At 43.9% G+C, this 12,447-nt stretch overlaps 1 long non-coding RNA gene across 2 annotated transcripts in view; it reads left to right on the plus strand.

The window, feature by feature from the left end:
* Nucleotides 1-2,184: 2,184 nt before the first annotated feature.
* LOC147050586 (uncharacterized) overlaps nucleotides 2,185-12,447 on the plus strand; it is a 29,405-nt gene continuing 19,142 nt past the window's right edge. The window contains exons 1-3 of one of the 2 annotated variants that reach the window (XR_015067275.1): nucleotides 2,185-2,314; nucleotides 7,656-7,822; nucleotides 8,093-9,556. This is a non-coding gene — a long non-coding RNA (uncharacterized LOC147050586). Of the gene's footprint in view, nucleotides 2,315-7,655; nucleotides 7,823-8,092; nucleotides 9,557-12,447 lie in introns of those variants that run through there. The other variant, XR_015067276.1, reaches the window with a different exon arrangement.

The following is a 12,447-nucleotide window of genomic DNA, read 5'->3' on the forward strand; positions in this document are numbered from 1 at the left end:
GACGATATATACAACCATTTTGAAGGAAATCCACAATGCCACTATAAGAATGGTAATGTACAGTCTGAACCGTCCCTGCTCCTTCACAACATTCCTTTAGTGACCCTACCCTCCAGTCCAGTGTGTCTCATGGACTTTTGCTTGAAGCAATAACTGTTCTTTTTCTCTTTTACCACATCACACTTCCCTACCTCACTTGATGGCCTTTGTATCCTCTCTGTTCCCTCATCTATTGCAAAGCCTGTAGGGGGATCGTAGTCAGGCAGGGGCTTATTGAACAGCCACCCCTCATCTTTCTTGTTATTGAGCGGGCTAGCCATCAGCGAGCCTGCCAGCCGCTTCCTTTTTCACCCCATTTGTCTTCATGTTTGGGCAGCTATTCTCAGTTAGCGTGTGGATGTCGAACCACCGACCCAGCACTTTTTCAGACACTACAGACCGCATACAAACTACTCCATACTGTAATGGGCCTCAATGATGGCAGTCACAACTCAACATTTCCCCAAGCATTTTTGATATTCAAGCACATAGGAGCATTCTGCTGCGGCTTAACTTAGTAAGTGATGCAATCACACATTAGGGCTCTTGTATTTCATTGCAATTCAATTCATATAGAGAAGCAAATCATAGCAGCAGTGAATGCACTTTTCATTTTGAATAGGTTTACAAAATAATCCGTACACACTGTATGTTCTGAAACCAAATAAAGCCTTCTTTGAGAAGCATTTTGGTGACTCTAGAAAAAATATCCGTCCATCCATTTTCTGAGACACTGTTACAAGGGTCGCAGGCGTGCTGGAGCCCATTTCAGTAGCCATTGGGTCTAGGCGGGGAACACCCTGAACTGGTTGCCAACCAATTGCAGCTAGGGCACACAGAGACCAACCATTCACACTTGCACTCACACCAACAGGCAATTTTTGCTGATCAATCATCATGTGGGAGGAAACTGGAGTACCTACAAAAAGCCCACTCAGGCATGAGGAGGACATGCAAACTCCGCACAGGAAGGCTGAAATCAAATTCTTAACTGCTGCACTGTAAGCCGGACGTGCTAAACAGTCAACAAGTATTCCGCCTAGATAGAAGAAAATGTATTATTAATTATTATTATCATTATTATTATTGTCAAATTCTAGTTTTAAATTTTCAAAAGGAAAGTTCTATTTTCAGCCGTCCAAGACCACTCCCGATAGGTGAAAATCCACGAAGTAGTCACCCTCTCATTTTTAACATACATACAGTTTTTGTGTATCAATAAATGTATGTTAAACCATATAAGTTCATATGTTTCAATGGAACATTTGATATTACTTAAAACATGTAAATACTATATTAATAGTATAAATGACATAGAAAATTGTATAATTAATATCAATATAAATGAATGAAATAAATTATTAAAATGATGTGTTAAAATTAAATTAATGAATAAAGAATAACGGCCAAGTTAGATTCGAACCCACTCGCCAAAATGACTCATGTTGATTGTGTCATTGACTACTTACTGAGCTAATCACTGACTCACTGTCAATGTGGTGGAATGATGCTATTAAATAAAAAATAAAAATGGTAACCTATGATGTTGAATAAAATACATTATTAAAATGATGTGTTAAAATTGAATGAATAAAAAATGAATGAATAAAAAATAACGGCCAATTGAGATTCAAACTCACTCAGCAAAGTAGCAAGCGTTGAATGTGCCATTCTCTACTTACTGAGCTAAACAGCGACTTACTATTGAGCGGTGGAATAATGTTAAATTCTGATAAATAAAATGATTAAACTAAATTAATTATGATGATGTTGAATGAAATAAATTATTAAAATGTGTTAAAATTAATTGAATAAATGAATGAATGAATAAAAAATAACGGCCAATGTTAGATTCGACTCACTCGGGAACATGGCTCGTGTTGAATGTGCCATTAAGAATGAATGAAATAAATCATGCCGTGAATTTTTGGAACGTGTGTAAGTTGGAATGGGGTGAATCGGTTAAAGCATGTGGGAGTAGTTAGGTGTCAAAAAAGTGGGAGGAATAAATTGTTTAATAATAATAATAAGAAAAATAAAGTAGAATAACAATAGTGTGAAGGCGAAGGCCTTCACACTAATGATACGTGTGTAACATGTAGATGTGCCGTTCAATTGTTCACCTTGGTTAAACAACGACCTCTAGTTTTCACAAATATCACAGCAGCACTATGTGCATTTTGTACCTCAATAGTTGCCGTAGCTGAACAGCTCAGAATGTATGGAAAAACTGAGAAAATTGTTCTTTATCGCACGGCGAGGAAGACATATGCCTGTACGTACTTTATGTTTAACTGTTGTATAAGATTACTATTAAAACGTATCTGATGTAAACATAGAAAAATTTGACTTGTATCATTTGAGTTCATTTGTATATGCTAAGCGTTAGCATTCCCTTTGAGTTCGCCATAGGAGTTAGCCGTAAGCTAATCGATCCGTTTATATTCATCGATCCATTTATATACATTTAGTGTGTCGTGTCGGGTAAATGCACTCGGGAATGTTGCTGAGATATATTTTGTATGGCTGCTTGCAGTTTTACAGTGTGACTTAAGTAAAGTTTTTTGAAGAGGATTTTGACGTCATGCTGCTTTTCTTGGGAAACCTGTTAACTACCGCGCTTGTAGGAGCCAGCCACACAAGCGGGGGCAGAATAGTGGCTGTAGCTAAAGTATACATACTGTAAATTTGCTTTTCGAACTCTTATTATTATAACAACTTTTTTATAACAAGGTACAAGTGTACATACTGTAAATATGTTTTAAGAACTATTTTATTATTATATATTTTTTCATAACAAGGTACAATACTGTAGATATGTTTTTAGAACTCTTATTATAACAACTTTTATAAAAAGGTACAAGTCAAGTTTATTTGTATAGCTCAAAATCACAAGCAGTCTCAAAGGGCTTCACATAAACAATCAATTGACAATTATTCTCAAAGCATCCCCTGATCTTGGACTCCCAAAAGGGCAAGGAAAAACAAAAAAAAACCTACCAAGAGAAAATTTAGAAACCTTGAGAAGGGACCACAGATGGAAGGATCCCCCTTTCAGGATCACCAGGCTGCAATGGATGCACAGAGGGCACATAAAATACATAATATGAAAATAAAAAAGTGGATGTCCAGGCCAAAGCGAAGAGCTGTCGGAGGCGCCCTCGATTGTCCTGGCAGTGTCCTCTAGGAGGGTAATCCGCTGCAGTTCCCTCATGCTGAATTGGTCCACGAGAATCTAGATAGCCGCTGTCAGCTTGGGTGTCACCTAACCACCTCCCCAGCCGAGGAGGGGTGGGGGGAGTGGGGTCGGGGAGAGGGAGCAAAAACAAACTCCAGCCGAATCGGCCACTACAGGTTAATTAAAGGCCATATCATAGAAATATGTCTTTAAACGTGTCTTAAATGTTTCTACTGAGGTAGCAGTTCTAATATCCATTGGTAGGGCATTCCAGAGCTCTGGAGCTCGAATAGAAAATGCTCTAGCCCCTGCAGACATTTTCTTGGCCCTCAGTGACACTAAAAGACTAGCGTTTTGCGAACGAAGGTTATGAGACGGAACATAAGGAACAACTAAGTCGACGAGATATGAAGGCGCTAAGCCATGCAATGATTTATAGGTTAATAGAAGAACCTTGAAGTCACATCTTAAATGGACCGGGAGCCAGTGTAAGTTGGCTAATATTGGGGTAATGTGATCAAATTTTCTTGTCCGTGAGAGCAGCCTTGCAGCAGCATTTTGTACTAACTGTAGACTTTTGATAATAGACTTGGGAAGACCAGAGAATAATGCATTACAGTAGTCCAGGCGCGACATGATAAACGCATGTATAATAATTTCCGCATCACCGGTCGAGAGGATTGGGTGAATCTTAGCAATATTACGAAGGTGAAAAAATGCTATTCTGGTTATATTCTTAATGTGCTTTTGAAAGGAGAGCGTTTGGTCAAATATTACCCCGAGATTAGTTACAGTATCACTCTGAGTGATAGTACGGTTATCTAGAGTTATAGTGGTTTCCTTAAATAAATGTTGATAACGAGCTGGACCAATTATCAACATCTCAGTTTTATCTGGGTTCAGACGAAGGTAGTTGAGAGACATCCATTGCTTGATCTCCGCAAGGCATGCCTCAAGATTACAACAGTCCCGCGGATCTGTCATTGATAACGGCACATATAATTGGGTGTCATCCGCGTAACATTGAAAACTAATATTATATTTACGTATATCTCCCCAAGCGGAGTCATATAAATATTAAACAGAATTGGTCCTAGTACCGATCCCTGTGGGACACCATACGTAACTTTATAGAGCTCAGAGGATGCATTGCCATGGACCACTCGGTGCGTCCTGTCTGATAGATACGAATGGAACCAGCCTAGTGCTGACCCCGAAATACCAACACAACCTTTAAGACGCTCTAATAAAATATCGAAGTCAACAGTGTCGAAGGCAGCACTAAGATCGAGTAGTAACAATACCGATGAAGTGTTTGAATCTGTAGCTATGAGGAGATCATTAGTGACTTTAGCAAGTGCTGTCTCAGTGGAATGATTAGCTCTAAAACCAGACTGAAAAGATTCATATCGATTATTAGCGACCATGTAATCAATAAGGTGCTGCGCTACTACCTTTTCAAGCAGTTTTGCTGTGAATGGGAGATTTGAAACTAGCCTATAGTTACTGAGACAGTCCGGGTCAAGATTTGGTCGCTTAAGTAGCGGTTTAATGATAGCAGTTTTAAAGGTTGTTGGCACTATCCCAGAGGAGACAGACAGATTAATTATTTTTAAAACGGACGGTCCTAAGATTTGAAATAATTCTTTAAATAGTTTGGCTGGAAGCGGGTCAAGTAAACATGTTGTTTGTTTAGCCGCACTAACTAATTGTGTAAGCCTTTTGAGGGACACGCTTTCAAAATTTGAAAGGGTGATTGCATGATCGTCAGCGCCGGTAATCGGCGGTCCCGACTGAGCGATCGGAATGGTCATCTTGATCTCATCCCTAATGGATTCAATCTTTCGAGCAAAGAATTTCATGAACTCGTCGGCCGAGTGTAAGGAGCTATCGGGGGTCGGCTGGCGTCGTGTTAGCTTTGCCACTGTATCAAATAGGTATTTAGGATTGTTTTTATTGAGATTAATGACCTGCGAAAAATAACATAATAATAATTAAAAAAAAAAAAATTTTGCTAAGATAAGCGCAGCTTTATATTTCAGGAGGCTGTCGCGCCATGCCTGATGAAAAACCTCAAGTTTGGTTAAACGGCATTTGTGCTAATTGCTTAAGCAAACGTGTTTCATCTGTGAACCACAGAGTAGGCAATCTATCAATTTCAGACGTAGCGGCGCCACAGAGTCGATGGCATTTAACAATATAGCATTGAATTCATTTGTAAGATTATGAATAGAGCTGGTATATGAGGGAAATACGGCAGTTGCTGGTGGCAGTAGCTCAGATAGCGCAGTTGCAGTCATGGAGTTAATATTACAGCTGCTATAATTCTGATTGCTCTCTTGTCTTTGACTAAGAATTTAAATTTCTAATTTTATTAAGTAGTGATCAGACAAAACAGTAGTGTATGGCAGTACTGTTATATTAGAGGTTGCCAGTCCTCGGGATAATACCAGATTTAAGGTATTACCATTCTTATGCATTGGTACCTGTACGGCTTGTGTAAAACCAAACGTATCAGTTAGAGTCTGAAACACCGAAGTAAGTGACTCTGACGGTAAATTCATGTGGATATTAAAATCACCCATGATTATTATATTATCCGCATTTGTCACTAGATCAGCCACGAATTCTGAAAATTTATCCAGGAAGCCAGAGTAAGCCCCAGGTGGACGGTAAATAACAGCAAGATAAAATGACGGTAAACCGGTGGATCGGACAGTTAGAACTTCAAATGCTTTAAATACGTTAATCGAACGAGGCGTAAATCTAAGATCGGAATTTGAGATGAGGGCAACACCCCCACCCTTTTTTCGAGGACGCGTCACATGCAAGCTCACAAAATTTGGAGGCGAGGCCTCATTAAGCGGTACCAGTTCATTAGGTTTTAACCAGGTCTCGCAAAGACCAAATATATTTAGATTATGTTCCGTGATGAGGTCATTAATGAGAACTGCTTTCGTATGAAGCGATCTAATATTCATAAAACCAAGTTTAAGTGTAATCGGTTGATCAGGGTTCATATTTATCAAAGGATTTTTAAACAAAATGAAAGTAAGATTGTGTTCTCTAGGCCTGACATCACCTCTCAATTGTTTATTAGCGCGGTGGGACGATATGACCGTAGGAATTTTATAGTAAATATTTGGTACACATGTAATATTATCTGAAACAGGCACCGTATCATCAGCTATACCGGTCGGGGTGGAGCGATTGGATTTGTCTACTACCTCAGTAGAAAGTGTGTTCACGTGTCCTGTAGCACTATTCAAACTGTGACGCTCTAGTCTACACAAGGAGCTATGTGCATGCTGGAAGTCTAGCTTAGCGCTAGTTAACTTTAACTTAACTGACTCCAAACCCATCTTGACAGGTGGTCTAGTCACCTTTGCCGGGCCCGTCCTGCTCTAAGGTGACCTGTCATGAGTGGCTCAAACAGTAATCTATATTCCTAGAAAGAGTGAAGGCGCCTTCACGGTTAGGATGAAGGCCATCCTTCCTCAGCAGGTCGGGGCAGTCCCAGGAGGACCAGTTATCTATAAAATACAGTCCCTGCTTTTTACAGAACCCAGCCATCCATCGATTAAGGGAGACTAATCTCCTAAACCTCTCATCAGAGCCTCTCCCAGGCAGGGGGCCAGAGACAAATATCGATGCCGACTCATCTTTCTGGCGAGATCACAAGTCCTCGCTATGTTTCTCTTCGTGATCTCAGATTGCCTCATCCTAACATCATTGCCGCCGACGTGTATCACTATATCCGAGTAGCTAGTGTTGGAACTACGCTGTTGACTAGTCCTATTGCGAGTCAGCTCCCTAAGATTAGCTTCTATGTCGGGTGCTCTGCCCCCAGGAATACACATTACAGTGGCTGCATTTTTAAGCGTGATATTTCGGGTGATGGAGTCACCTATGACCAAGGTGCGAGGGCCGGTAGACCGAGATGACTTTGGACGGCTATGCGTCTTACCTGGCTCATCGCGATTAGCAAGCCGCTTGGGGCTAATGCTAACGGGGCTAGCGGGCTGACTACAGTCCGCGACTGTGTCCGCCACATCTACTGTTATCGCACTATTCTGCTCTAACTGGCGGACACGTCCCTCTAGCAGGGACAACCTCTCTAACAGAAGGGTGCAGTTGGTGCACGAAGCCGTATAAACCTCTTGTTCCGCGTCCGATTATCGACGGTAGACAAACGGCCACCAAAGAGTAGCAACCCGGAAAGTGCACGTACTGCAATTGTCTGGACACTCACTGCCATCTGCTGGCGTGTGGGCAACGTTTGAGCCATAATTCCTCAATTTAGAAGGTTTATTTTGAATTTGTGTGTTGTTTTTTTCGGGGGGGGGGGGAATCCGCGATGTATTGAAGCCGCAATAATGGAACCGCGATGTAGCGAGCGACTACTGTATATGTCTGACACTTATTTTGTCTTTTCTAGTTTCACTTTGTTCTTGGTGGCAAGATACCCAACTAAAGCAACATAACAATTGAAGGACGTCTTGCGTCATCAATTAAGAGTTTGCTTGCTGCCCAGCTTGAACAAAGCTAACGTGTTTTAGCAAGGACAGTACAATGACAATCCTGGTAAATCCTTTTTCAGGACAGGTAAGGCTTCTTTTTTAATGTATCTACATGAATGTAAAATGCCAACGTAGCTACTATTTTGAATTGGAGTTGCAATTATGTTCTGGTAAAACAGTGTGTGTTCGGCTCTCTCTCTCTCTCTCTCTCTCTCTCTCTCTCTCTCTCTCTCTCTCTCTCTCTCTCTCTCTCTCTCTCTCTCTCTCCCCCCCCCCCCCCCTCTCTCTCTCCCCCCCCCCCCCCCCTCTCTCTCTCTCTCTCTCTCTCTCTCTCTCTCTCTCTCTCTCTCAACAGTTTAAATTAGAACGCTGTCCAGTGTTTTGCTCTGATGATCAGCTCATAAACTACTGTGGGGTGCTATAGTCAGGCATGAATGCAACATGATATGCAACAGAGAGAATGACTAGTTGCCTTGCACAAGTCCTCCTGTAACCATCTGTTCTAAAAATGTAAAATCACTCTGTGTGAGAGCATACACAATGTCCCAGGGGTACGACACATTCAGCAACCTAGGCAGAAATGTGGTTGTTGTTAGCTAAGACTTTATTCCATTGCCAATCAATGTTTTTTGTTTATTAAAAAAAACCAACAACAATCTTATGAAAGTTTTTCACATGGAGCAATCTGGAACATTGGGATGCATGTGCGGTAAAAATTGGAAATATTCTCATTTATATTAAGATGCATTGAAGTGTTGAATTATGCGGTACTGCAGCACACTCATGATAAATTAACGTGATCATTAAATATGCATATGAATGAAACATTTATCACCTTCAAGTGGACCCACCCGAAACATCGCAAACGAATACATGGGTAGAAGATTTGTTACCAACAAATTTGTAATACACTATTGTAAAGTGTAAAAAAACAACAACAATTAGATGTGTTGATTTGATTGAAGAGTTTGTCCTTAATGACTTGAGTATCCTGGATCTCGTTCTTTGCTATTAACTTACCGTCCAGTCTGGGGAGCTATTGATCACAAGTTACAATTTCCTTCTCGCTGTGTGTGGACCATTCTCTACTTTCCATTTATTTTAGGTGATGACTATCCACATTTTGCGATGACCCATGATCCTTTGCGTGAAATGTGCGAGGCACTTCCGGTATTGTTAAACCAGTGTTCTATTTCTGTGAGAACTGTTGGTGCGACTCCACTTTGACTATGACAGTTACAGACTTTAGAAACGTGGGAACGTCAGTTGTAACTTTTAAGAGAAAATATTTCAATTTCAAATTTTCAGTCTCGTCCCGGAACTTCCCGAGCCCAAACTCCCTTCCTCCTTCTAATAAAACACTGTTTTATTAGAAGGACAAAGGGAGGTTAGGAGATGGGCTTGGTCGCCCCGCTCGTCTGTCGATCATGATAATCCATTTAGGTTGAGCATGGTGTTGGACAGCCGAAGGGGTCCGTTTTCTCCACACACATCGAAGTCTGTTGACATTTTATTAAATGAGAAGCAATACGCACATGACAATATCAGACAGATTGAGTCAGTCATTTTGATGCTATGTGAGTTGGATGGAAGTGAAAATAAAACAGCGACTTATTTTACTCCTGTGTCTGGCCATTCTCTGACTGTGTAATAAAGTAGTCATAAAGGTCAAACAGACAGACTTCTAACCTCTTTAAATTGTTCACTAGCGCTTTGTGTGTCCCTATACCATCCATTTGAAATACAACTTAAAAATGTATCTATTACAAAAGAATTGGGGTCCGTGACCAATCCGCGTAAGACAGAAAGTTGCGTGGGATCGAAGCAAGTAAAATTGACATTTACGGGTAATTATCAAGACTGATATGAAATACTTATATTCCATCCATCTTCTTCCGCTTATCTGGGGTCGGGTCGCGGGGGCAGCTTTAGGAGGGACTCCCAGACTTCCCTCCCCCAGCCAGTCTCTCCAGCTCATCCCGGGGGATCCCAAGGCGTTCCCAGGCCAGCTGAGAGACCTAGTCTCTCCAGCGCGTCCTGGGTCGTCCCGGGGTCTCCTACCGGTGGGACATGCCCGGAACACCTCCCCAGGGAGACGTCTAGGAGGCATCCTGATGAGATGCCTGAGCCACCTCATCTGGCTCCTCTCAACGTGGAAGAGAAGCGGCTCTACTCCGAGTCTCTCCCGGATGATTGAGCTTCTCACCCTATCTCTAAGGGAGCGCCCGGACACCCTGCGGAGGAAACTCATTTCAGCCGCTTGTATCCTGGATCTCGTTCTTTCGGTCACGACCCATAGCTCGTGACCATAGGTGAGGGTAGGAGCGTAGATCGACTGGTAAATCGAGGGCTTTGCCATTTGGCTCAGCTCTCTCTTCACCACGACGGACCGGTATAGAGTCCGCATTACTGCCGACGCTGCATCGATCCGCCTGTCGATCTCGCGCGCCATCCTGCCCTCACTCGTGAACAAGACCCCAAGATACTTGAACTCCTCCACTTGGGGCAGGATCTCATCCCCGATCGGGAGAGGGCATTCCACCCTTTTCCGACTGAGGACCATGGACTCGGATTTGGAGGTGCTGACCCTCATCCCGACCGCTTCTCACTCGGCTGCGAACCGCTCCAGTGAGAGTTGGAGATCACGGCCTGAAGAAGCCAACAGCACCACGTCATCTGCAAAAGCAGTGACGAGATGCTGAGGTCCCCACACCGGACCCCCTCAATGCCTCGGCTGCGCCTAGAAATTCTGTCCATAAGAATTATGAACAGAATCGGTGACAAAGGGCAGCATTGGCGGAGTCCAACCCTCACTGGGAACAAATCCGACTTACTGCCGGAAATGCGGACCAAACTCTGGCATCGGTGATACAGGGACCGAACCGCCCTTATCAGTTGGCTCGGCACCCCGTCTATGTCTAGTCTGAACTTTTCTGCCTCACATACCAGCTCGGGCTCCTTTCCAGCCAGAGAGGTGACATTCCATGTCCCTAGAGCCAGCCTCTGCAGCCGGGGATCGGACCGCCAAGGTCCCTGCCTTTGGCCACTGCCCAGCTCACTTTGCACCCGACCCCTTTGGCCCCTCCTATAGGTGGTGAGCCCATGGGAAGGGGGACCCACGTTTTCTTTTTGGGCTATGCCCAGCTGGGCCCCATAGGCGAAGGCTCGGCCACCAGGCGCTCGCCTTCAAGCCCCACCTCCAGGCCTGGCTCCAGAGGGGAAAACTAAGTCAATTTTTGTTTGTTGTCATAAGGGGCTTTGGTGAGCCGTGCTTTGTCTGGCCCCTCACCTAGGACCCTTTTGCCATGGGTGACTCTACCAGGGGCATGAAGCCCCAGACAACATGGCTCCTAGGATCATAGGGGCACGCAAACCCCTCCACCACGATAAGGTGACGACTCACGGAGGGGAAATACTCAGCCATATTGCCCAGCCCTACAAAGCACATTATTTTTAAAATTAAATTGATAATTTATTTGTTGTAGGGTAATGGATAAATTTTGACAACTTGCTGGTCTAAAATGCAAACTAGAAGTACGATACAATTTACTTCCATCTATCCATTTTCTGTACGGCTTGTGCCCACGGGGGTCACGGGCGTGTTGGAGCCTATCCCAGCCATCATTGGGCAGTAGGAAGGCGAAACCTTGAACTGGTTGCTAGCCAATTGCAGGGCACACAGAGACGAACAATTATCCACACTCGCACTCACAATGGGCAATTTGGAGTGCTCAATCGGCCTATCAAGCATTTATTTTGGGAAGTGGTAGGAAACAGGAGTGCCCAGAGAAAAACCCCGCAGGCACGGGGAAAACACGGGGATATCCAAGATGGCGCAGCGTACGGCAGCCTCCTTGGGTCGCTCTCTGCTTCTTTGTCTTATTTTGTGTGTTTTCTGTGTTCTCTGCTGTCCATCCCGGATCACTTTTACCAGAGAAGCGCTGTTAAACATCGGACAGTCTTCTTCTGGTATTTTCTCTCCTGTCCTCTCCGATTCAAACTGTTTGCCGGAGTTTTTAGCTGGAGCGGCGATGCTATACAAGCTAGCACGCCGACGACGGCGCGGAAAACGAGCCGGAGCCCTTGTTAAGCTGAGGCAGAAAAGGTTCCGCTCTGCCCTACCATCAATTCATCTGGCAATTGTTCGCTCCCTGGCGAACAAGATGGACGAACTGCTGCTCCTCACTTCGAGGAACACTGATTTCAGCAGATCCGCCGCGCTGTGTTTTGTTGAAACGTGGCTTACCGAACGCACCCCCCACCACGCCGTGGAGTTAGCTGGGTTTCGGCCGCTGCGAGCAGACCGCAGCGCGGAGCTCACCGGAAAATCAAAAGGAGGTGGACTCTGTTTCTACATTAATGAACGTTGGTGTACTGACGTCACGGTGTTGAAAGAGTCTTGCAGCCCTCTCCTAGAAACACTCTTCATAAACAGCCGACCGTTCTATTCACCACGGGAGTTCTCCTCGATCGTCAAGGCGGCTGTTTACATTCCACCACACGCACGTGCGAGTGAAGCCACGCAGATGCTGGCCGACCAGGTGACAGACATGGAGAAACTTCTACCAAATTCACTAATCATTGTTTTGGGTGATCTCAACAGGGCGAACCTCGCACACGAACCCCCCAGATACAGACAGCACATTACGTGTCCCACCAGAGGGGCAAAGACAGTGGACCACTGCTACACCGTAATTAAGGATGCATACC

The sequence above is a fragment of the Syngnathus leptorhynchus genome, chromosome 9 (genome assembly GCF_054491065.1).
Source record: "Syngnathus leptorhynchus isolate UIUO chromosome 9, UIUO_Slep, whole genome shotgun sequence".
NCBI classification, from domain to species: domain Eukaryota; kingdom Metazoa; phylum Chordata; class Actinopteri; order Syngnathiformes; family Syngnathidae; genus Syngnathus; species Syngnathus leptorhynchus.